General features: G+C 42.2%; 1 protein-coding gene across 5 annotated transcripts in view; it reads right to left on the reverse strand.

The window, feature by feature from the left end:
• znf462 (zinc finger protein 462) overlaps positions 1-17518 on the reverse strand; it is a 57147-nt gene extending 39629 nt beyond the window's left edge. The window contains exon 1 of one of the 5 annotated variants that reach the window (XM_080874363.1): positions 16592-17518. The gene's annotated coding sequence lies outside the window, so the exon portion shown is untranslated. Of the gene's footprint in view, positions 1-9949; positions 10079-11738; positions 11758-16591 lie in introns of those variants that run through there. The other 4 variants (XM_080874362.1, XM_080874359.1, XM_080874361.1 and 1 more) reach the window with 4 other exon arrangements.
• Positions 17519-23946: the final 6428 nt, after the last annotated feature.

Raw genomic sequence — 23946 nt, forward strand, 5'->3', positions numbered from 1 at the left:
GTTCAGCTGACACATTCAATACAGATTTTGCTTTTTGCATTTTTCTAAGTCCCGACTTCCTCTGTTAAGAGAAACTACTCACCGGGCTTTTTTTTCAGATCCTCAATTATTAATTCAAATGACGATTCTTGAGCCATCTTACAAGTCTTGACAAGTCAATGACTGTCTAGTTATTCCCTAAAGCCTTTGGTAGTTGTGTTTGGGGTTTTTTCCACATGAAGAAAGTTTAAAAATGTAGTCAAATTTAGTCAAACACAACTGCAGCACTGTGAGGCCAAATGAACAAATGGATCAGACACTTGGGAGAATTATGACTGGCATATAATATGTAAGAAAATTTTAACTGCAGCTGTAACTTTTCATCTTGGTTTTAATTCAGGCAATACTTTTTAAACGATACCACCATTGTGTCCTCAGGCTTTCAAGCTTGTCTGATGAATTTAACTGTTAATCCTATCAGCTCTAAAAGATGTTGCTGACAGGCACCGTTTAAATAACAATAATGGGCTACAAATAACAGGATTTGATATTTAACAGAATTCTAAGTAGTGGATGAGTATGGGTCAGTTCATCATTTATTATCGAATTATGCCTTAAGCATTTTTCCCCCCTGCTCCTTTGCATGCTTTCCCGCTCATCTTTAATGGAACATATTTTAAGTTTAGTAAACATTGAACTACAACATTTGTTTCTGAATGGGGCACTTCTACTTACATGTCTAAATCGACACAGATAAAATATAAAAATCAAGCATGTATGTATACAGACTGCTTCTGCAAACATTAGTGAAAGAATGGGTCACTCTCAGGAGTGAATTCCACCTTGGTACCATGAAAGGATGCCACCTGTGTAACAAGCCCAGTCGTGAAAGTGAAAGCGACTGGGAAATGACAGCAAGTCAGACATGAAGTGATAGGCCGTGTAAAAGCACAGAGAGGGATCAGGGGATGTTGAGTGTGCAGAGGTTGCTGACTTCCTGCAGAGTCGGTTGCCACAGACCTCCAAACTTCATGTGGCCTTGAGATCATCTCCATGTGTAGAAAGCTTCATGGAATGAATTTCCATGGCTGAGCAGCTGCATCCAAGCCTTACGTCACCAAGTGCAATGCAAAGCGTTGGATGCAGTGGTGTAAAGCACTGCATCCGCCACTGGACTCTAGAGCAGTGGAGATGTGCTCTCTGGAGTGACGAATCACTCTTCTCCATCTGGCAACCAAATGGAAGAGTCTGGGTTTGGCAGTTGCCATGAGAACGCGACTTGTCTGACTGCACTTTGCCAAGTGTAGAGTTTGGTGGAGGGGAGCAGGGGGGTTAACGGTGTGGGGTTGTTTTTCAGAAGTTGGGCTCGTCCCTTTAGTTCCAATGAAAGAAACTCTTCATGCTTCAGCACACCAAGACATTTTAGACAATGTCATGCCTCCAACATTGTAGGGACAGTTTGGGAAGCATCAGCGCACCAAACGCAGCATCCATAAAATCATGGATGAGTTTGGTGTAGAAGAACTTGACTGGCCTGAGTCCTGATCTCAACCCATGGAACACCTCTGGGATGACTCAAGTTTATACAGGAATGAGGGCATTGTGAATGAATGTATGGTTCATGATTTTGCTTGGAAAAAGAAAAAGGATTTTGTCTCCATTTTCATCTCTGTACATACACATTAAATTTTTTTTTTTTTTTAGAAGACCTCTTTCCTGCCTAACAGTTCCTTAACATTGCAAGTCAGTCTTTATAAGTGGAGGCTCAAATTATCTTCGTGAAATCAACTGATGCAAGTGTGGGTCAAGTCAAGCAGCAGCAGGAAATATTTATTTTGGCACCAAACTGTTAAACCTTTTCTTTACCTGATACTGTGAGACTTTGAAACCAGAAAACCAACAATGTAAGGCCTCAGATTCATTTTTTGTGGTCATATTACACCTGTTCACGCACTGTAATCATTAGACGGAGTATTAGATCCCGTTGGTCTTTTATTGTTAAATTATTTACCAGCTGTTTTGACACAAACAGGAAAACCAGCTCGGCTGATGTAAAGCAGTAGTGACTTAATGAAGCTTGGCAGTTTGATGATGATGAACCATATTTAAATGGACAAACTTGATTTGGTGCCTAATGTGGTGGAGAACAGTTAAATAAAAAAAAACATCTGAAGCTCCTATTTAAATTAGACTGAAACTTCCTGAAAGCAAATATTTGATGCTTAATTAAATAATTCAAGCAAAAATGCCAGTGTATATACCGTGACGATTTGCTGACTTGCTCGATCATATTTGAGATTATATTGCCTGAAAACAATGCAACCAATCTAAAAAATGTCACAATTTGCTTTTAAGAAACTGGAAAAGGTCCTTCTCACTTTTTTCTAACAACCTTGTAGACTAGAGATCGCCTAAAAGTGAAACAAATAATGGTTGTTATCTTTCAGCAATGTGCACACAAAAGTAGGGGGTATATTAATATATTAAGAGCTCATGTTACCTGGCATATGTATGTTGAAAAGAGCAAAACTGAAATGGACAGCTTTAATGAACCGAACATCCGAGAACTTTTTTTTTTTTTTTTTTTTTTAAATCTCTACAGACTTGTCAGGAGCACCTTTAAACAAACAGCCTTGTTGCTTACCAATCGGACATGGTACATACAGATGGACAATGGGATAAATCATGAATCAGTACCATGGTGTTGGAAGACTTGTTACAGCAAGTCTGATTTGCTTCAGCTGCTCCTTACAACTTAAAGGATTTAAAGGATCTGCTAATTTCTCACTGTCAGATACAACAGGGCACCTTAAATGCCTTATAGAGTCCATGTGGGTTTGATTAGATTATGGCAGCACTTAATAGACCAACATCATACTAGGCAGAGGTGATTAGAAGCTACTAAACTATAGACAACATTGACTAGTTCCCCTTTTATTAAAAAAATTGAGTTAATTGTTTAATGGGAAGCACTTTACAGACAGCATTTAAGCTTTTTAAATTATGACAGTTCCACTTAAACTTGCATGCGTTTGAACGTAAAGGCAAAATAACAAAGCGCAAACGACAACCCAGTTTTTGGAAAAACACAAAGCTCCCACTAGCACTGAGACTGCTCAGTTGCATATAGAGCCACCACAGACACTGACTAGATGGTCAGGACAACTGACTCACTCCTTCCACATCTGTGGGAAATCTTAACATACTATTTTTATATTTTTGTTAGGGCTTTAGCAAATCCCATTAAAACGTATCCGTTAAAAAAGGCCTGTTCTGTGATGACTACCTTTTCCGCCTTAACACAGCTCCCTACTCAACTATTAACAACCATTGCTGCTTTTACCATGTGTGCGCTCATGGCGTCAGAGCGAAAAAATGGTCCTTGAGCGACCTATTGTAGCAAGAACCAACACAAGAGCTAAAAGAGAGCAATCATTGGATTTCAGAATTTTCACATGGCTCAAAATAAATTGATTTGTTGTATAACGGGTGCATTTAGAAAAAAGTTACTCTTTAAGATAAAACACTTTATTGTGAGGCCCAATAAATATGGAGCTGATATATTGTACGATATTAGCTTTTAGACGATATTTCAATTTTGGCTTTTATAATGGGCGATAAATGAAAATTTTGAAAGTACATAAAAGACGAGAGAAACACCCTTCAACCATGCTATAAGTGTTGATATTAACACCACAAACGACAACCAGCGGCCCGTATACTGGATTTTCTTAATAATCAAATATCGTTATCGGTTTTAAAAATCCTGCATTTTGGGGGGTTTCGTTAATTTTTTCCAAATTTTTTAAATTAATGCATTGCAGTAGCGAAAACTGATTTGCTAAACGTTCATCGTAATGACTCAAAAAGGTGATATGTCACTGATATGTTGACAGCGTATCATAATAGCAGGTAAAATGTTATTTTAAAGAAAGGTTAACAGTGTGATAAAGCCACACATTTATCAGTTAATTTAATTTGTTAGGGTCAGCAAACACAGGATGCTACAGGCCCTGAGACAGCAGCCAAAGGGCAGCCAGGAAGCATAATTAACATTTGTACTGTCAGCTTACATGCACCCATATGCGTCTAAATTTACTGCACTGCACACACACACACAACAATCACAAAGATTACACAGCATAACATCCTAAAATACAATGTGCAGAGTTCCAGCAGCAACTTGTCTCAGACTTTTCGTGGTGTAGCTTCACCTGAAGGTCTCAACAAACAATAAAACCATGGGGTGTGAATATGCCACAGCGCATTAATCCCCTGAAAAGGATCAAGAATTACTTTGCATGAGCGTTGAAAGTTGCCTTGGTTCATTTTGGAAGGGTGCCCTCAAATACAACCTAGAAATATAAGTCGGGCTTGAAGAACGAAAAAAATTTGCATGCAGCTTAGAGTTTTGTTGCTGCACAGTTGAAGTTTTATCTGTTGGCAGTGTAGCAGATAACAACACTGGCTCAAAACAGAAAGGCTTGTCCAACCTGACTGACCTTCTCAGTCCAATCACAGAAGATTTAACATACTGAAAGACAGAAAAAACACTGTATAGTAGTTTCCTTTTGCATAGTAAAACTCTAATGTAGAGATCCTGCATGTAGGGGCTGTGCATCGCTAATGTGGGATTGATTACTGATTGCTTGCACCTAAAGTTGCGATGTGCTTGTTGGTTCAACACTTAATCTAATGTGTTTCAACAACCACATGATTGTTTCTATTAAATCTGTTGCCATCATTGATGGTGCACATTGGAGGACTCTTGGCAACTTATCATGCAGAGTGATTGCATTTGTTTTTAGTCAAATGTCTCACCTACTGTTTTGGTATTTAATGCAATTTCTATTTCTCACTTCAGTAATCAGTTCAAACCTGGCATGACTTTTAACATGAAACAGTCCTTATTTTAGCACGGGACACTGTCATTGTATTTAGCTAAAAGTAACTGTGTGAAAGTGCAACCTCAGAGCTAACTCTTTCCCACCAATGTAGTCAGTGTTCAAACAATGTGATGATTTCCACCAAAAAAACAAAAAGAAAAAACTGGTGCCCAAAATCTGTCACCAGTGTGGCACCACAAAAAAGTGTTGAGTCCAAAGGTGGAATAATTCATCATTAACTATGGAAGGGGTTTTTTCCTACATTCAGCACCAGTTTAAATGACTGGATAGACCCAATAAGTGGGTGTGTTCAAATGTTTGACAGGTACCAACAAGCATGCAACTGGTTTTAGAAACTGATGAAGTGAAAGCTGGTTCTGAAAGACACCAAACGCTCCGCACTTGCACAGCTGCACCAATCCAAAGTTGGAGATGTAATAGATGAAGTAATGAAGTAATCTCTTTTGTAACATATTTGTTACTAGTTTACAGCTTTGGGCACAAAAAAGGCACTAATAAATAACACAAAAGTGCTTCCAAATAATATTAGCACCAAATCATTATGGTGGATGACCACTGTTTGCTTTTGAAACAGTACCAGTGCTTAAGCATACTTTCTTTCTGGTTTGTAGAATGCCCTGAGCAACTTCAGGAACTTCAGCAGTCTTCCTGTGAATTTAGACTGCTTCAGCCTCTTCATGTAATCCCAGGCTTACTCAATGTTGTTGAGGTCTGGACTCTGGAGTGAGGTGGGGGTGGGGTGGAATGAGGTAAGTGTGCACTACCGTCTGTTGCAGAACTCCTTGTTCTTCTTGTTGCAGAAGATAGCTCGTTTATGCTCTGGCTGTATATTTGGGGAGCTGCAGGATATATTTGGGACTTGCTCAGATATCCCGACTGATTTCACAGTCTGGAGTTCTTGAATAGAAATACCAAAACAGAAAGTAGCAACCCCATATATTATACTCAAATTGGTGCTCCTGCTACTTTGGCAGTGTTGATAATTAAAACAATGACATTGATAGGTTTAAGCAACCTGAATCTGACAGATATTTATCTTGCCACTATATTACTGATGAGCATATCTGTCTCGTTACAACAGCTTGTGCGATAAGAGCAGTTAGTTGGACACTGACCTCATTCTTCTGTGCCTGTGATCAGAGCACAGAGCTTCCTTAAATGACGTGATCACATGATCCTACTCATTTGAGGAAGTCTGAATGTGCCGAGATGAAACATCGATCCCACCTGGCCGATCAATGAACCAGGCCTTTTCAGAGAAGATGTGAGGAATCAATAATGTTCAGTATGAACATTTTGTCATAACATTCATCAGACATCTGCTGGAATTGAATGAAAGGGATGGGGAAGGGTATGAAAGGCAACAGAAAAAGGGCTGAAAATACATCAGCAATGCCACCACGCAATGCTCTGCCTGTCGAGCATTAGCATATATTTGAACTTAAATATTCTCTGTCACATTTCTGTTCAGTTTTAGTTTTGGTTCTAAGAAGACAGTGTTTTTTTTTAAATAACAGCGCGGTTTGACCAGCATTATTACTCAGTTTAGGAAAAACCAAAAAAAGAAAAAAAATACCATAATAGTCATGGCATTTCTATCATGTTTCAAATGAATCAGCCAACTCTGCAGAGTCTAAAAGTCACAAACATCTTCCAGAACACCAGAAATCCACCACATTGTCATGAGATATGATCAGCTATCTGACTAATAACTAAAGGAGAAGTCACAAAGTCAATGTGTTTTCAGACCACACCCATCTTTAAACACGGCTATAATACTGACCTCAGCTACCCACCTGTACATGGTGCCATCATGCTGACAAAATCTGTCGTCAGGCACACAGACCTATAAACACATGCCAAAGTACCCAGGAGTGGCCTTTCTACTAGTTCTGGCTCTTTTGGGCTACATTTTGCAACGGAGCCCTAAACACCAAAGCCTGAAAACAACACCATAATCACCATTGTGGCTGATAAAAATGCTGGGCGTAAAATCTGAGAAGAGATCTGTTTCAGGAGGTATATGGCATTCAAAAAAAAAAAAAAAAAAAAAAAAAAAAAAAAATTACACACATTTTATATATATATATATATATATCAACCATAACCAGCTAAACAGCATCTCTCTGACCAAAGACATTCTTCAGCCTTACTTGGTTTGATTTGACCGGCAGCTGATAATGACTAATATCACGTAATGTCCGCCAACATAAGACTGAGATTCTCCTGCCTTCCTAAAGTCAGTTTTTTCCAAAGACCCCAGGAATATTTTCAGTCAGAGTCATGATAAATATTTCTATTTACATTTTCTCTCAAAATCTTCTGAATTTATTCGCTCTTCCATCTACACAACAGCTGTATAAAGGTTTTGACCTGCACTCTGAAACGTACCACTCCTCCATATTTGGCGAGTAAGATCAAAACATTCAACCTTGATTTCATCGGACCACAAGTTCCATTTCCTGTCATGGGAATTAACCACATGCTTGCAACATTAAAATGTGCCTTTTGGAGAAGAGAAATCTTCATGCCGCTGCCCCGCAGAGAGTTCAGAAGTGTGCAGAACACATGAATCTCTTGCTAACTGCATGTTGTGGACAGACTCTGCTATATAGTCCTTCAGATATTTTTAGCTTGCTGCTGGCCTCTTGGTAGTTTTTCCTTTTGAGCTTCCTCTTTATAAGTGTCCATCATAGGAAGATGACCTGATCTACATGTGGTCCTCATGGTTCTATAATTCCTTCCATGACATCCATCTATGCTGTGTTTCAGAGAAAACCTTCATCTAATTTTTTACCTTTTTTCCCCCCATCTGAAACGTTACTTTTTTAGCATGCAGGCTCTTTATGCTTATTAACTGCACTATTTTGACGTTGGAAAAATCAGCTTTTTCTAATCAGAATGAACACAAGCAACACTGGACCGTACATCAGCACAAGTCTCAAAAACAGCAGACAAAGCAGAAGTAGCCCATTTTTGCATAGACAAACAGCAGTCATTTGTGTCTAAACTTTAACTGCAATTGAGCAGAATGAATGAAAAGCAGTGAAGATTTTTGTGAACATCCAGCTCAGTAATCCTGGTTTGTGTCAGAGAGACTGCTAAATGCAGGTGCAGAGCCTTTCAGACGCTGCAATCCAGCAAGCTTTGCTGATCTGCCGCAGCCTGACCTTCACGAGTGTCACATTCAAAGGGCGTAAAAGAGAAACAACTCATCGCAGCAGGATCAGGCAACCCTTAAGGATTCTGGGTAACTGAGAAGATCATGTAGGCTAACCGCCATACCGTTAAGATGACTAAAGGGAAACCAAATGAAACACAAAGATATGTTTTTCTAGTGTCAGTTGATAAAGGTTTAGAAAATCGTTACTGCTCTTCAAACTGATTGCTATTGCAATACACTGCACGCAGTTACAATAGTATCACAATACAGCATGATATCTGTGTAACTAAAGAAGAGCAAACAACGTTAAAAAACTGCAAAAGCCCGAATTGTGATGTTATTCAGTGGCTTCTTCACATTTTCCCTCTGTGAGTTTTACTTCTAAACCGCAAGTTAGTTAACTTTTTTGCAAGCGGCACCGTATCAGTTATAATGCACCAACTCTGAACAATAAAACTGGAGGAACAAGTTTTTTTTATACAATTATTAATACTGGCCTGCACATTTATATTGAAATCGTGCTGAAAGAGGAAGCTCAAGAATACAACATCTGGTCCCAACTCGCCACACGGTCAAGACATTAAACAAAAGGAAGACACGCCACCTTTGTAATAAATGTCAGCAACGCCCCCCCAGTCCAGAGATTTTGATCTCTGGACCTCAAAGTATTTGAGTGACTGAAGCCTTCAAGCAAATCCTCACATCAAAAAGAGGAAAGTTGGAATTCTTTTAGCACGGCACCTAGTTGGAATGCTATGATGAGCCCAGAATAACTTTCTCTTTCAAAAAAACTAGAAGGAAAAAAAATCAAACAAACACATGCACATTTATAGCAAAAAGCTTGACCAAGAACAAGTAAACATAAACTGAACCACGAAAACAGTTTCAAATGCAGACCTCAATAAGAAGAATAAAAGAAAATATCAAGCATACTTTTTCTTCTTCCTGTTTTTACTTTCTAGTTTATGTCAGTCATGTATAATACAAGGTCAGACAGCACCTGGATCAGCCTGTCTCTCTGACACGTTACCTGACATCACCCATCACCAGTCACTTGGCCTTTTCCATTTAACATCAGTGTACTTGCTGACCTCTATATAGACTTACTTTGCAAAGCAAGACATTCCCTTTGTCAATCAAAAGACATCCAACTTGCCAAATCCATGTCTCTCTAAAGCTGCATTTGAACAAAAAAAAAAAAAAAGCAAAAGAAGAAGAAGAAGAAGAAGCAGCTGGCCATCATGGTACAAGTAACCTTGCACCAAGGGTAGCCTTTGTGCTTAGCAAAGGGCTCAGATTGTTCCTTCTGAACAGGAGGACGACTGCAGAGCACTCAGTAGTAACATTTGGTCCTTTTTTTTGCACAGATGATAATGACCAAGCAGATTAGGAAGGGACAAGCATTAATGGTTATCTGCTGTGAGGCTGCCGTCTTCAGGTTGTCATGGTGAAAACTAACCAATAAGAAAAAAAAAATACAAGTCCACTTAATATGCAGCGCTGACACTCTTTTAAATCTCGTGAATTTGCGTTTTAATCACGAGCCTGAGAGATATTTATGTGACCTTCAAGGCTGAAAGCAGCAAAACAAGGGTCTGGTAAATCCCTCAGCTTGAGCCTGCTGGGTGTGAAGGTTAGATACCGAGATACCGAACACTCTTACACAGACACTTTCTTCATTCCTACAAACGAAGCCAAAACATAAATCCCAACTGATTCCTTCCTAACCTGTTACAGGTCTGTTTAAAGCTAAAAAGCACCAAAATATATATTTTTAAATAGCTATTAATAGAAATCAGAACCCGGGAGATCAAGTAGGACAGCAGATTAGAAGATAAGAAACAGAAGCAAGCAGACACAAACATGGCTCGAGTCCTCTGCCTTCTTTTAGTATAGTCACCTCACTTGGCTGCTCTCTCGTCTCTCTCTCTCGAGGCTGACAGAATTATCTTCTGCATCAGAGCTGAGGCTGGGCCAACGCTCAGCACAGAGGACTCCATTTCACACAGCCAGCCCCACAGTGGCCAAGGAGACACGCAGCCAATCATGCTGGAGAATCAGTGGTATGGCCATCCACCATTTTGTGCTCCTCAAGGTCTTTGACTGTCCTGCTCAGCTGAGTGGAGCTGCCTCTGCTTGCTCTGCTATCTTGTTACACAGATGGAAGTGTTTAACTTTAAGAGCGCAGACCTGAGCAAGCTGCTTCCCCTCCTGTCGGTTCCTCTGCACGCTGTCATTGCAGTCAGCGAGAAAAGCAGAAGTGAAAAGCGTGGTTTTGTGAACTGCAAAGATGGCCTCCTGCGAACCTGCCTTTTGCTGTTCTTCCGAGGGTGAAGACAAGAGCCCAGATCTGATTGTCGTGCATCTAAAACGTGGCTCCTTCGACCGCCCGGTCGAGTACACTTTAGAGGCGATGTCGCGTCCTGAACCTTCTGCGAGCGACATCATACTTATATGGGCGACCTAACGTGGTCTAATCAAGATTTCCATGAAAGAGGTTAGAGCTTCTTTTCTACACTGAAAAGCATAAGAGAGGAAAACTTGGGGCAACCCTCAGCAACACGATTAAATATTCCATCCAAAAATGATTAAGTGCACAATTTAATTAATAGCCTCAGGCTTGATTATTTTTACAATTTTATATGGGAATAAGTAGATATTTTTGGTTTTCTCGAGAGGTTTCTTCCCTTGAGCTTAAAAGAGAAAAAAAAAATCCTGACAAAAGATGTGGTGTACACAAGTAGGCTAGAGCAAAAAAAAAAGAAGTTGTTCTGCACACAACACATAAGTCAGACACATGAGCCTGAAGACATGCTTGAGTCAGATCTCTCCAAAGTGAAACATAAGGGTTCATGGGCTAAACAAACAAGAGTGGGGCAAGTGAAGGACAGATCTTGGAGAGAAACCAGGAAGTGTTTTTCCACAAGGACAATTAGGTCCAGGAAACCTTGCATTCCGTGCAGCCTTGAAGCCCATCTCTCCTAGGAAACCATTTCCTGACGTAAATCAATCCACTGCTGTCTCAGATAAATTGGCATCATCTCACAAAAATTGTCCATAAATGACCCCGAAGTTTTGCTCTTGAGGTACCAAACTTTACAATCGAGGGAAATGTTTAGTATAACTGAAATGCCTACTTACTGTTAGGAAAATTACCCTCAGCTGGAGGCTGAGGCTGGAGGCAACAGGAATTTTACTCCTGTTTTTCCATTTTACACATCAAAATGCCTTTTGGTTGTATTCTATTCGCCCAATTCACAAAAAAAGTAAGGAAAGGGGGGGAAAGGATTACATGAAAGGACTGCAAGATGCACTGAAGGGTTTCTTGTAAGTAGTGCTCAGTGGACAAATGCCAGAAAAGCTTGCAATGCTGACTTCCTTGTAAGCCTGACATGGCAGTTACTACAGTTACAAGGACTGGGTGAGGTTACAAGCTAGCCAGGATGGAGTGTTTCACAGTGACCATGAGAGGACACAGGAAGAAGCTGAAAAAAAAAAGGGGGGGGGGGGGGGTGTCAGAAAAATTCAAAAGCCAGCTGCAGGAAACACTGCAAACAAACTCTGTGAAGGTTCAAAGTTTTTTAAGAAGAAAAGAAGGTAGGTTCCTCTCCAGACCTGCTAAACCAACCTCTTGAGTCAACTCAACAAGTTTGAGAAGGGAAAGATGAGACCCATCAATATTAACTTACCACTGAGACCTCCTTTCCAAGCTCTTAAATATTTAATCGTCCTTGGACAGTTCTGTTGCTTCGGAGGCTGAGCCACTGTGGATCCCATCTACAAGACCACTCCTGTTTCTGCTCAATGAAGGCCTTGTCTGGTGGCACCACACTGCCCAAGGAACGGGCGTCTCCAAAGAATTTTTTTCTCCTTTTTTTTTTTTCCTCCCCACCACAGGCAGCTCGAGACTGACAGAGCTGGTTCACTGTGTCTTAGCAGAGAACAGCACAAATCCTGAATTTAGGCTGGAAACCTGAGGACGCCGTGTAGACTGCTTAATTTATCCCACCAGACGAGCTGTCTCTTCAGCACGGCCACTTTAGACCTTGAATTTCAACAAAACGAGTCCCTCACACGCCTAAAATATGCACCCTGAAAAGATCAGCAGATCTAGATAAAGGTAGGGCACAACTGCAAGCTTCACTGAGCTACACAAGCATTTTTTTCTCTTCCTCGGGACACAGTTGAATTGTTGATGTTCTGATGGAAAGCAGAGAGGAGGAACCAGTTTTGCAGCAGTATAACGTCGCAACTGACAACAGAAACTGGAATGACACCTCTAAGAAGCTACTTCCTTGTTCCACTTAAACCCTGACATGATATTGCCTTTTAGTTCTTCAAATATACCCGCTACAGTTAAACAGCATTAAATTATTCAGATGGGCAGAGCAGGTTTGGGCATATTGTAAGAGCATGCATGTGTTTGGTGGCTACTTATGAAGGCAGGAAGGTCAGGAGAAAATAGTGAGGGGTTTTTTCCCCCCTTGCAGCTGTGCTGTGATGACTGTGGTGTTTTGGATCTACACTTGCAGCCTGGCCCTGCTGCTACACTTGCATCTTGTGAGCCATGCATCACGTCAAGAAAGCACTCACTGGAGCATTTCAATTTGCTTTTGTGCGTCTCCTTAGCCTTCTTCAGTGCCCCAGGTAGAGAAGAATGGAGACGTGCATCACCCAGTGTGAGTGAGTGAGTGAGAGATGGAGGGAGGGGAGGGAAGGACAGAGAGAGAGAGCAGCTGTATGCATGTATGTGTGTTTGTGTGTGTAGAGGGGGGTGATGAGCTTCATGACCACTTCCTCCGAGCGTTCAAACCATCACAGAAGTCTCTCTTGTTTGATCCTCTGTCCTCTCTGTCAAGCTTTTCTAACATAATCCTGAAATACCTTGCAAACAAATCCAGTTATGTAATTCCTCCCCCCGCCACCTTAAAGCTGAGCTATGGTAACACTGAGTATTAAAATTTTCTTTCTATGCCGCGCTAAAATTCAAACAGTTTAATACGAGTGTGCGCTACATGCAAATATTCAGTCAGACAGAAAGTAGTCCATCAAAAAAATAAAATAAAACCCAAAACACTACTGTCTGCTGCACCACATCACAAGTGAGAGGGGGACCCGATCAGAGATGATCTTGATCTGCTTTTCAGACCATTTATTACTAAACAAACAACAGCACTGCCCAACTGCCATTCTCCACTTCAAACTTAATGCAAATTAAGGCAACATTCGCTGGAATTACTACAGGTCCTGGAGGTGTAGTCTCTTTAGAACAAACAGTAATCGAGCAGTGGAGGTCACAGTGTCACGGCGTTTGGTCGGGACTTTCAGAATAAAACAGGAAGAGTGAGACAACAGGAAGAAGGGAATGCGCATTGGGACATTCAGCGATAGCCTTTCAGTCCAACATGATGGTGCACATCTGCTCGTGTCATCACATGACTTCAGTTAAATCTTAGAAGATCATTCAGAAACATGCAGCTCAAAGACCCAACACATGTGCTCCCACACAGCCCTGCCCCAAGGTTTTCTGTACGTCACTGGTGATGATTACACCAGCAGAGAAATGCTTTTGTAGACACGAAGCGAGCAGAAGAGTGAAACACTAAACAGAACAGCAGAAAAGTCCAAGATCAAATTTGAGTAGAGCATTCTGGCTCTGTGAAATTCTTAGTTTAGTCTCAGAAATACAAGCAGGAAAGGGGCACAAGATGTTTCCTCTTATTTACAGTCTAAATTCCAAGCCTATTTTGTTTACCAGCACACTAGTTTCCACTTACAAAATACATATTTCCCAAGGAAAGATTGATTTTCTTATGGGCGTTACAGATAGTTGCCTTCCAGGCTATGTAAAAATACAGGAGCCACTTTAAGGACCCTGCGTTGTTCAGTTTTTAATTCATATGTGTGGCACATATATATGTTACTGCCACACATGAGTGTCATTTGCCGAATTATAACAAAGAAATTCCTACAGGGGACTTCAGGGGCCCTCACGCAGTCCAGGGGGCTTTGGTATATGACTATAGGTCACCCGCCAGCGTAGTACGAATAGGCCACGAATGTGCTGGAGACTTGTGAAAGTTATTACAGGAACTGCAAGTGCAAAGAGAAGCACACTCTGAGCGGGAACAAAACACTGCGATCACGGGGGCTTGTTTCTGCAGCACATCCACCATCCACCTGACTGCATCCATTGCATTGCAGCGATGCAAATGTGTCGCCGCAGCAGATTCCTGCCCGTCTCTGTCCTCTATTGGCTCCTCCTCGAGAACCTGTTTGCCCTGCCACGCCGGGGAGAAGGAGCCTCGCCACCATTTTGATTGCTCCTCTCAGCCCCGGCATTGTCGCAGCACAGTGTGTCAAGCTCACAGTCTCCTTGTCAGCAAGATTTCACACAGTGGCCAGGGGAACTGCAGAGCGTAGCACAACCTCACACACTCCCTCTCTCTCCTTCTCTGTCACACACACACACACACACACACAGAACGTCTACCCACACACAGACAAACACACTACAGCTTTCAAGCCCCCCACCCCCACACTCTCCTGCCAGGCTGGTCAACAGACACCTTTTGGATATAATGTGTGAAAAGTCACCCAAGGCTTGCAGAGCGAACGCGGAGCGCATTGCAACCGAGAGGCTGTTAATAAATGACCAACAACCTCAATCGCAAGTCTAAAATAAGTTTTCCAAAAGGACCCAGAATCTCAAATAAGTCCCAAATAAGTCTGTAGAGCCTTACAGTAACGTGCACAGTGGAGGCTCCTGCTTCCTTTGCAAATTATGGGGAAGCCATAAGGGAGCAAAATTTAAAGCACATTCATGACAGTATCTGAACCCTCGTCTGACCAGAGCACGGAGTAAAAAAAAGAAGAAGAAAAAAAAGAATCATCTTGAGAACTTCCTTTAAGAAACTGTTTGCGACAGTCATTACTTCACCCTCACACACTCAACCAGAAGAGAGAGAAGAGAGCGAGAGAGCATGTGTGAGTGTGTGTGTGTGTGTTGACTCCACTTTTTGTTGAACATTAACTACTTGCATGGTCAAAACACTGCATTATTGAGCCTTAGGATTCCTGTCTCATCCATGTGCTCCCCCCCAGCCAATCACAAGCGCACACTTTCCAGAAGCCTCAGCAGTACATCTCTAGCAAAAATAAAGAAATATTTGAAAAGCAAGTTTTTCAAATCAAGATGACTTAAACAAGCAAGCCAGGGGTTAAAAATGAAGAAGTTAACCTCGAAAGGCCCCCCACACACACAAACACACACACTGGAGGATCTAACCTCACTTTTTAGAGTTCTTCTGCTTCCTCTTAGACTAAAACTTCCGAGCTGAAAACGAAGCAGAAGAGGGGGAAGAAGAGGATGTGGCCGAGCTTTTCTTTTTTTAACCCCCCCCCCCTTCTCTCTCTTTCTTTCTTTTTCTAAACACAACCTTTGTTCTGGCGTGAGGTGGGGGGGAGGTGGGGGGAGATCCTGCCTATCTGACTCCAGGGCTCTCCTTGGATACTCATCTGCCTTCCTCCATTTTATGGTGAAGCCCTCACTAGTGTGACATACCTGACTTGAGACCAGTGACAGCAAATAGACATCCAAAACAGTGCAAGGGCACATGCGGGTTAAGAGTGTAGCAAGAAGCACCCAAGAAGAAAAGCAAAAGGAGGACCAAAAAAACCCGTTTGAATTAAAAAAAAAAAAACATCTAAAAAGAAAGAGCAGAAGAAGAAGCCACACTGCGCTTTTAAATTGATTTCACGACCAGCAAGACGTGTAGTAGCTCCAGCACTGTGGACTCAAAAATCGCCACCACGTTAAGGTTTCCTTTTTAAAAATTGAGAGAAGCAAGGGGAGGTGGAGAGCGCATATAGCCTCCACACAGTGGACATGGCTTTTCATGGTGTGTGTGTGTGAGACTGGACCAGCGGCTATGCCAGCTCCACTGTGTCGCTAATGGAGGCTGGTTGGTAAAGGAGAGCAATCCGTGCAATGGCTTCTCCATGAAGCTAACGCGCAACAACACGCACGGCCGAAGAGAGGGGGGGGGGGTGCACAGCCGGGGCCAATAATTCCCCTGACCAGACATGTCAGAATAACAAAACACTGGCGCTCCGGTGCTGCCGAAACACGCAGGCGAGCCTCTTTACACCGCCGCGTCCATTTCCTTGTGTCACTTTGACAACAAACCGAAAGGCGACATAGCGAGGAAGCGCTAGGCTGGTTAGGATATTAACTGGGAAGCGAGAAGACCCACTTGACTTTGGCTGCACGGGTGCCAGCAAGAGCGACCACCCGATTAAAAAAGAGAGAGAGAGGAGAAAATCTCGCCCCGACTTCCTTCTCAGTGGTAGCATGGACCTCGACTACAAAAAAAAGGGGGAGAAACGAGGGGAGATCAGCTCTTTCCAGGTCATTCACGAGGCGCTCTCCAAATTATATCCCATGATCTACCATACCGACGTTCTCGCAGACCTTGAAAGCTCAGCCGAAATCTTGACGAAACTGGAAATATAGAGCAAGAGCACACACAAAAAAACTCACTGGTACAATCTTCTCCTCAAGCGATCCTCCCAAAAGTTGTCCTCCGTATTTCATGCGTGCGCTCGGTCGGTCTAGTGGATGATCGCCATCTTTCCTGCTTCTCCTTTGCTGCAGCTGCAGATGACCTGAGATCCGTCTGTCTCTGAATAATGAGCAACCACACAGACAAGGAAGACAATCTGCAAAGCAGGCTACACAAAGAAGTTTGGGAGACTAGCAAGCACCAGAGGGTGCACAAGAGTTTACGATGAGACGAGGGAGCATCAGCAGGATGGACAACGTCTGTGCCTGAGAAGCTCATCCTTCATCTAGACTGAAGTCAGATAGTCTGCAAAGCCTTATCAAGCGACGCAGACCACCACCAGATACATGCGGCCACCGTCAATTTTATATAGGGTTGCATACCATGTCTGCAACGTCATGAGGTTATCTGCAGTTCACTTTGGTGGTGATGCTGCTTCCCAAGTCAACCAAACACACAGATAGACACATAGATACACAGATTCACTATACACACCCCGATATTAAAAGATAGATATAATTTAAACTGTATATTTTTACACATCCCAATATATATAAAATATAGAATATAAAAAAATCTCCCAGTGACTGACAAACAAAATGTTTATTGTTTTCATCCAAATAATAAAAAATCAAGAATTCAAAGTATTCTATTTAAATTAAATTAAACAATTAATTATATATAATTCTATATATGTATATTAGATTTAATATTTTTTAATATATATTTTATGCTTGATTGATAGTCAGAAAAAAAAAAGGTAAATGGCTGATGAGATGCAGTTTTCTGTCACTTCCCTGTTACTTCCCTGTTACATGCGGCATGCAGGCTGCTGCTGCTGCTGCTGTGTCCACCAGCCACTAACAAAGGAGGGAGCCCAAGACAAAAGGTGCTGGGTCCTGCTCAGATGTATGTCAGTGTAAACGGTGGGTGGGTGGGTGAGTGGGTGGGGGTTTGAGCGGCAGGAAGGGCACGCATGGGTGGGTGGGTGGTGAGAAGAAGAGTCTACCTTGAGTGGTTGAGTAACTACAATGTGAGCGGGGAAATGTGTCTCCCTCCATGACTTTTTGTTGGGAAGAAGTGTATATTTTTACCTGTTATGTATGGGCTTTCTTTTAAATCGATGCTGTTTACATTATATCTCTGCACAATATTTCTGATATGGCAACAGCTTATTGTCACACACTGCATGTCTGAATATTTAAAAGCTTTGTATGATGTCAGGCACTTTGATTTTTCACATAAATGCAGTTGCAGCTGCAGAATTGGGCTGAAGTTGCAAGTATTTGCTTTAAAGCAAGCGTCTTTTGTCATTGGTAGTTTTTACTTATCAGTTAACCTAAAATGAAATGAAATCATTTTTTAAAAACTTTATTAAAAATGGAGATCTGTGTTTGGTTCGGCAGCAGTTAGGTGGCTCTGTGTATCTCGGAGACCTTGTTGTGGTTCTTCAGTGGATTTAGGCTGTCTCGTTTGCTTCTGTTTTTTCATGTAATCCCAGTCTGATTCCATGTTGTTGATATCAGGGCCCTGGGGGGGAGGGGGGGCAGGGTAGGGGGTAATACCATCTGTTTCTGGACTCTTTGTTCTTCTTGTTGTTGAAGATCTTTGGTGCAAGCACTGTGTGTAAGCCATGCATTATACAAACCACCCAATAAAACTCAATTTCCTTTCATTGCATCTACTTGACTACACTTGTATATGTGTAAATGGTGGTAAAACATGCTTATTAATACTGTACAGTATATGTAATAGTTGCACTATGTTCATCTAAAGGCCGATGTGATTACTCTTTAATACTCACGCAGAGTAATTACTTCACTCTACATGATGTGCACAAGGAGATTGGTTGTTTGTTGTTTTGTCTTTTCAAGACAGAAGACAGAAAAGCCCATCTGCCCTGATTGTTCAAACAAAGATCTGAGATGTTCTGTGTGCTTCAAGGTTTTATTCATTAAGCAAAAAGGGGGGGGGGGGGGGGGGGGGGGGAGTAGTTTGGATTCCAGAAACTTTTCCTTTCCTGTGACATTCAAACCCACAAAAAACCTCAGCCACAAATCTTGCGAGCATGCTCACTGGTGATTGTTGCCTGATTTACAGGCAGAGACACAGAGAGGAATTAAATTTGTGTAAGATACAGACGTAGTTAATCATGTTTGACAAGTGTTGATGTTGCCTCTTGCGAGGTTCGGTTATGAATTATGGATTGTGGAATGCATTTTTTTTTGTCTTGAATTTAATAGAAAGCTTGGGTTAGCAAATTATATTCAGTCACTCTTTCTATCACCATCGCTGCTGCTCGTGTCAGCAGAGCTAATGCTCGAGTAGATTCTCCGCAACACTACTAAGCAGTGTGATACAAGTGGTGTCTAAAATGTGACACCTTGTGAGCTGAGTCATGTGCAAATATGAAATGTATACAGTGCTTATAAGCATAAGGTGACAGATGGAAACAGGACTCGGCCTTTGTTAATGCACTTCCATTGTGCCAGTTCTTCTGTCGCCGTGACGTACATAGCCCCATGTATTTCCCAAACACTGTGGCAAATGATCATTTGGCCCAAAAGTGACTTCCCCCTCCTTCAGGGTTATTGCTCATAACCTGTGTTATATATTTTCTTTTTAAGTCAGAGCATCTCAAAGAAAAAGAAACACACACACAAACAGAAAAGGCCTAAGATATTCATACCAAGCATTTTTGATGTCTCAACAGATCTTTGAAGGAATGTCTCTGGAGTAAAAGACTTGTGAAATATACACACCTGCGCAGATGAACACACACTCTGTTGACAGTGAGTCCTTTGGGTGCCAGGTAGCAGCCGGGGTTTATCACGCTGCTTGGACATATGGCTGCTGCGGCAAATCTGATTAATATGGGATGGCCAGGAGACCAGCGTGCAGCGTGGGACAGACTGCGCCAGGACATCCCCACTGGTCCGGCCTCCCCCTCACACCGTGCCAGGCCTCCACCCGGCGCAGCTAAAAACAGACCCGTCGTCAGGGATTCAGATGGTCTGAGCAGTGGGAGAGCGGGAGCAGAGGAGGTGTTGTACAGATTTAGAAGGTGACCGATGACTTTTTGGATACGCTTACATCAGCGTGCCACCATTTCAGTGTAAATATTTACTGCTAATTAAAAACGAGGGTCTTCAGTTAATTCAGTCAATTATTTCTTAAGAGTTTTGCAAATAAAAAGAATCAGTTTAACAGATATTTTGTGTTGTATATGTTCTTAAATGCTTTTAGGAGTCTTTTGGAACTCAAAAACACTTAAATTGAGTCCTACAGCATTTGGGTCAGCAAAAGTTGCTAGATATGTGACCACACATAGACGGAGGTGATACAAGCGGATAAAGTGATTGCTGCTGTTACGGGACTTTTCATGGACATCTACCTTCAGCTACAGGTCTAAACATGCTGCCTGTGTCCTCTTAAATTCTCATTTTTCCCCTTTCACAGCATAACAGCACACGTACGTTCACAATGAGCACAACAAAGTGCACACGAACTGTTTGTGCCGGTTCTGTCGTGACGTAATTTTGTTGTAATCAAGCAGGCAATGAAATAATTATTTCAGTTGTCGGACAGATTTTTAAATATGTACTCCGTTTAAATGTACGAGATTATGATGAAAGAAAAAGAAACTCATACAGTTTCTTTCTGTATGTATTTCCCAGAATAACTTCTTTTAAACTGTCATTGCATTTTTGATATATCTCTTAAATTACAAAACACACCATTACAATGTGTATAAAGTGGAAATAAATCCACTAACTGCTGCCTGCAAGGACCTTTAGACAGAGATGTTACATTCAGCAAATTACCACGGCTTAGGCCTAAATGGATAAATGATCCTGAATTATTAATGCTTGAACTACTATTTTATATAGTTAAGCCCTTTAACTGTCTTTATATGTCTTTTAAGGATTACCAGAAACTGTTGCACTCCTCCACTTTTTTGCGAATGTTTAACTTTCTTCCAGAAGCCTGAACATCTTTCTGGCAGTGTTTATTTTAAAGGAATATTATTATATTTTGTATACAATCTTTACGTAGGAGTAATGAATAATAGGTATTGATTTGTAAATAACTGGCCATGAACAACTTGGACTTATTACATAATATTATGCTACGGTATATTTTTTACTAACTGGGCAGCTCAATCTCTTTCTGTTGCTGTGACACATGAAAGAAAGATGAACATGAAAGGTAAAAGTGAGGTCAGAAGTTAAGTGTGACATGATACTTGGATGCAAAGTATAATCCGATATTTAGAATCCCCATATAAGAAGGTCAGTTTTGAAATGTTGCTAATACAAACAGAAAGTAATTTCAAAGATAGGTTTTTTTTTATGACGGTTTGACCATATTTGACCTTGAAGAAGAGGTCAGAGGTCCAAAGTAATGTCATATTTAGAATCCCCATATATCATTGCCTTTGCCTATATGTTGTTAATACAAGTGTGATGGCTGCATGCAACCACACAGTTGAGATACTTAGGTAATATTCATTTGGTCTTTTGGCTTATGTTTACGTTATGCTCTAAAGCTTCTGTGAGCATAAGTTAACTAATTTGATATTTTGAGTTTACCTGTAATGCATGACAGCACTAAGCTATAGCCCAAATGGTGGCATAGACTTTGCTTTGCATTGTTTGTTATTTTATATAGGTATGTCAAATTCAAATTCAAATTCAAATTTTATTTGTCACGTACACAGTCATACACAGTACGATATGTAGTGAAATGCTTGGACAACTGCTCGTGACCTAAAGAAAACAAAAAAAGGAAAGGCTATGAATAAGATAGGAAATAAATATGAAAAATTAAAAAGGGTAAATTTAACTAGGAAGGAATAAAATATAAATTAAGGTTAAAAATGAAATAACTGTACAACACAAATTAGAATGAAGGGTAAATTTAACTGGGAAGAATAAGATAAAATATATAAATTAAAGTTGAAAATAAAATAACTGTACAACAAAATACACAATACACAATATAGAACTATATAAGAATGTATGAAGAAATCTAAATATAAATAAATATATACACAATAACAGCAGCTGTACAAGTATTAACTGGAAATGAAGAATATAGTGACCAGTGTTGTGCAAAAACAATGTCCAGAAAGTCCAGTGTGTGTGTAAGAACCATATGTGTGGGTCAGTACTGTGTGGTGGTGTGATTGAGAGACCGTATCGCCTGCGGGAAGAAGCTCCTCCTCAGTCTCTCTGTGTTGGTCTTCAGGGAGCGGAATCGCTTTCCTGACCTCAACAGAGAGAACAGTCTGTTGTTGGGATGGCTGAGGTCCTTCACGATCTTCCTGGCCTTGGTCCAGCACCGCCTGCTGTAGATTGAGTGCAGGTCAGGGAGCTCGGAGCGGATGGTGCGCTCAGCTGACCGCACAACCCTCTGTAGAGCTCGTCTGTCCTGCATGGTGCTGTTCCCGAACCAGGTTAAGATGTTTCCCGCCAGGATGCTCTCTATGGTGCACGAGTAAAAGTTCCTGAGCACCTTGGAGGGCAGTTGGAAGTCTCTCAAGCGTCTGAGGTGGTAGAGACGCTGTCGGGCCTTTTTCACCACGGTGTTGATGTGACAGGACCATGACAGGTCCTGCGTGATGTGAACTCCGAGGTATTTGAAGCTGTCCACTCTCTCCACTGGGCACTCGTTGATGACGGGGGTCTGGTAGTTCCTCTCCTGCTTAGTGCTGAAGTCCACTATCAGCTCCTTTGTCTTACTGACGTTTAGAAGGAGGTTGTTCCTCTGGCACCAGTTCTCCAGATTCCTAATCTCCTTCACGTAGGCCGTCTCGTTGTTATCAGAGATCAGGCCCACCACGACGGTGTCGTCAGCAAACTTGATGATGGTGGTGGAGCTGGTAGTGGCCACACAGTCATATGTGTACAAAGAGTACAGCAGGGGGCTCAGAACACACCCCTGGGGGGCTCCAGTGCTGAGAGTGGTGGAGGCTGAGACATGTCCGCCCATCCTTACTGCCTGTGGTCTGCCAGTTAGGAAGTTGGAGATCCACTGACACATAGATGAGCTGAGTCCCAGATGCTCCAGCTTGGTGGTGAGTGTGGAGGGAATTATGGTATTAAATGCAGAGCTGTAGTCTATGAAGAGCATTTTAACATAATTACCCCTTCTAGTGTCCAAGTGAGTGAGTGATGTGTGGAGGAGATGAGAGATGGCATCGTCTGTGGAACGATTTGGACGGTAAGCGAACTGTAGTGGGTCCAGTGTGTCTGGTAGTGAAGAAATGATGAAGTCTCTGACCAGGCGTTCAAAGCACTTCATCACTACTGAGGTGAGGGCTACAGGGCGATAGTCATTGAGAGAAGCAGGATGGGGTTTCTTTGGGACAGGAACAATGATGGACTCTTTGAAGCATGTGGGGATCACTGACTGAGATAAAGAGATGTTGAATATCTCAGTGAACACAGGAGCTAGCTGGTATGCGCAGTCTCTTAGGATACGACCTGGGATGCCGTCTGGTCCTGCTGCTTTCCTGGTGTTCACTCTCTTGAAGGCTCTCCTTACTTCATGCTCGGAGATGACGAGCACGTTTCCGGTGCTGGCAGTATTTTCCTGTCTGCAGCCGTTAGCGCCGCTAACACTAGCATTGTTGGAGACCTTAGCTGCAGCCTCGAAGCGAGCATAGAAAGTGTTCAGCTCGTCTGCCAAAGTCACGGCCGCGTTCGTCATACCGGTTGTTGGTGTTTTATAGTCCGTTATTGTCCTTAGTCCCCGCCACAGGCTCCTAGAGTCACTCTGTTGGAGTTGTGACTCTAGTTTCCTCCCGTAGCGCTGCTTCGCCTCTTTCACCGCCCTCCGCACGTTATATGACGCGGCTTTGTACGGGTCCATGTCCCCTGTCATGAGTCCCGTGTTGTAGGCAGCGGTGCGGGATCTCAGAGCGTCGCGGATGGTTTTATCCACCCACGGCTTCTGGTTGGGAAACGTTGTGATAGTCTTTGTCTCCACGGTATCATCCGCTAGTTTCCCGATGAATCCCACAACCGCTTCCGTAAACACGTTGACGTCATCGTCGGAGCTGTTTCTGAACATGCCCCAGTCTGCGTCATCGAGTGCGTCCTGTAACGCGGCCACCGATTGATCCGTCCAGCGCGCGACCTTCCTCTGAACCGGAACTTCCTGTTTCAGCCTTTGTTTGTATTTTGGCATGAGGAAGATGGCGGCGTGATCAGATTTGCCAAACGGGGGGCGGGATTGTGCCTTGTAGCCGTCCTTGACCGTAGTGTAGCAGTGGTCCAGTGTCCTTTCACCCCTGGTGGGGCAGGTGATGTGTTGATAAAAGTTCGGC

Source organism: Rhamphochromis sp. 'chilingali' (assembly GCF_963969265.1).
Source record: "Rhamphochromis sp. 'chilingali' genome assembly, chromosome: 2".
NCBI lineage: Eukaryota > Metazoa > Chordata > Actinopteri > Cichliformes > Cichlidae > Rhamphochromis > Rhamphochromis sp. 'chilingali'.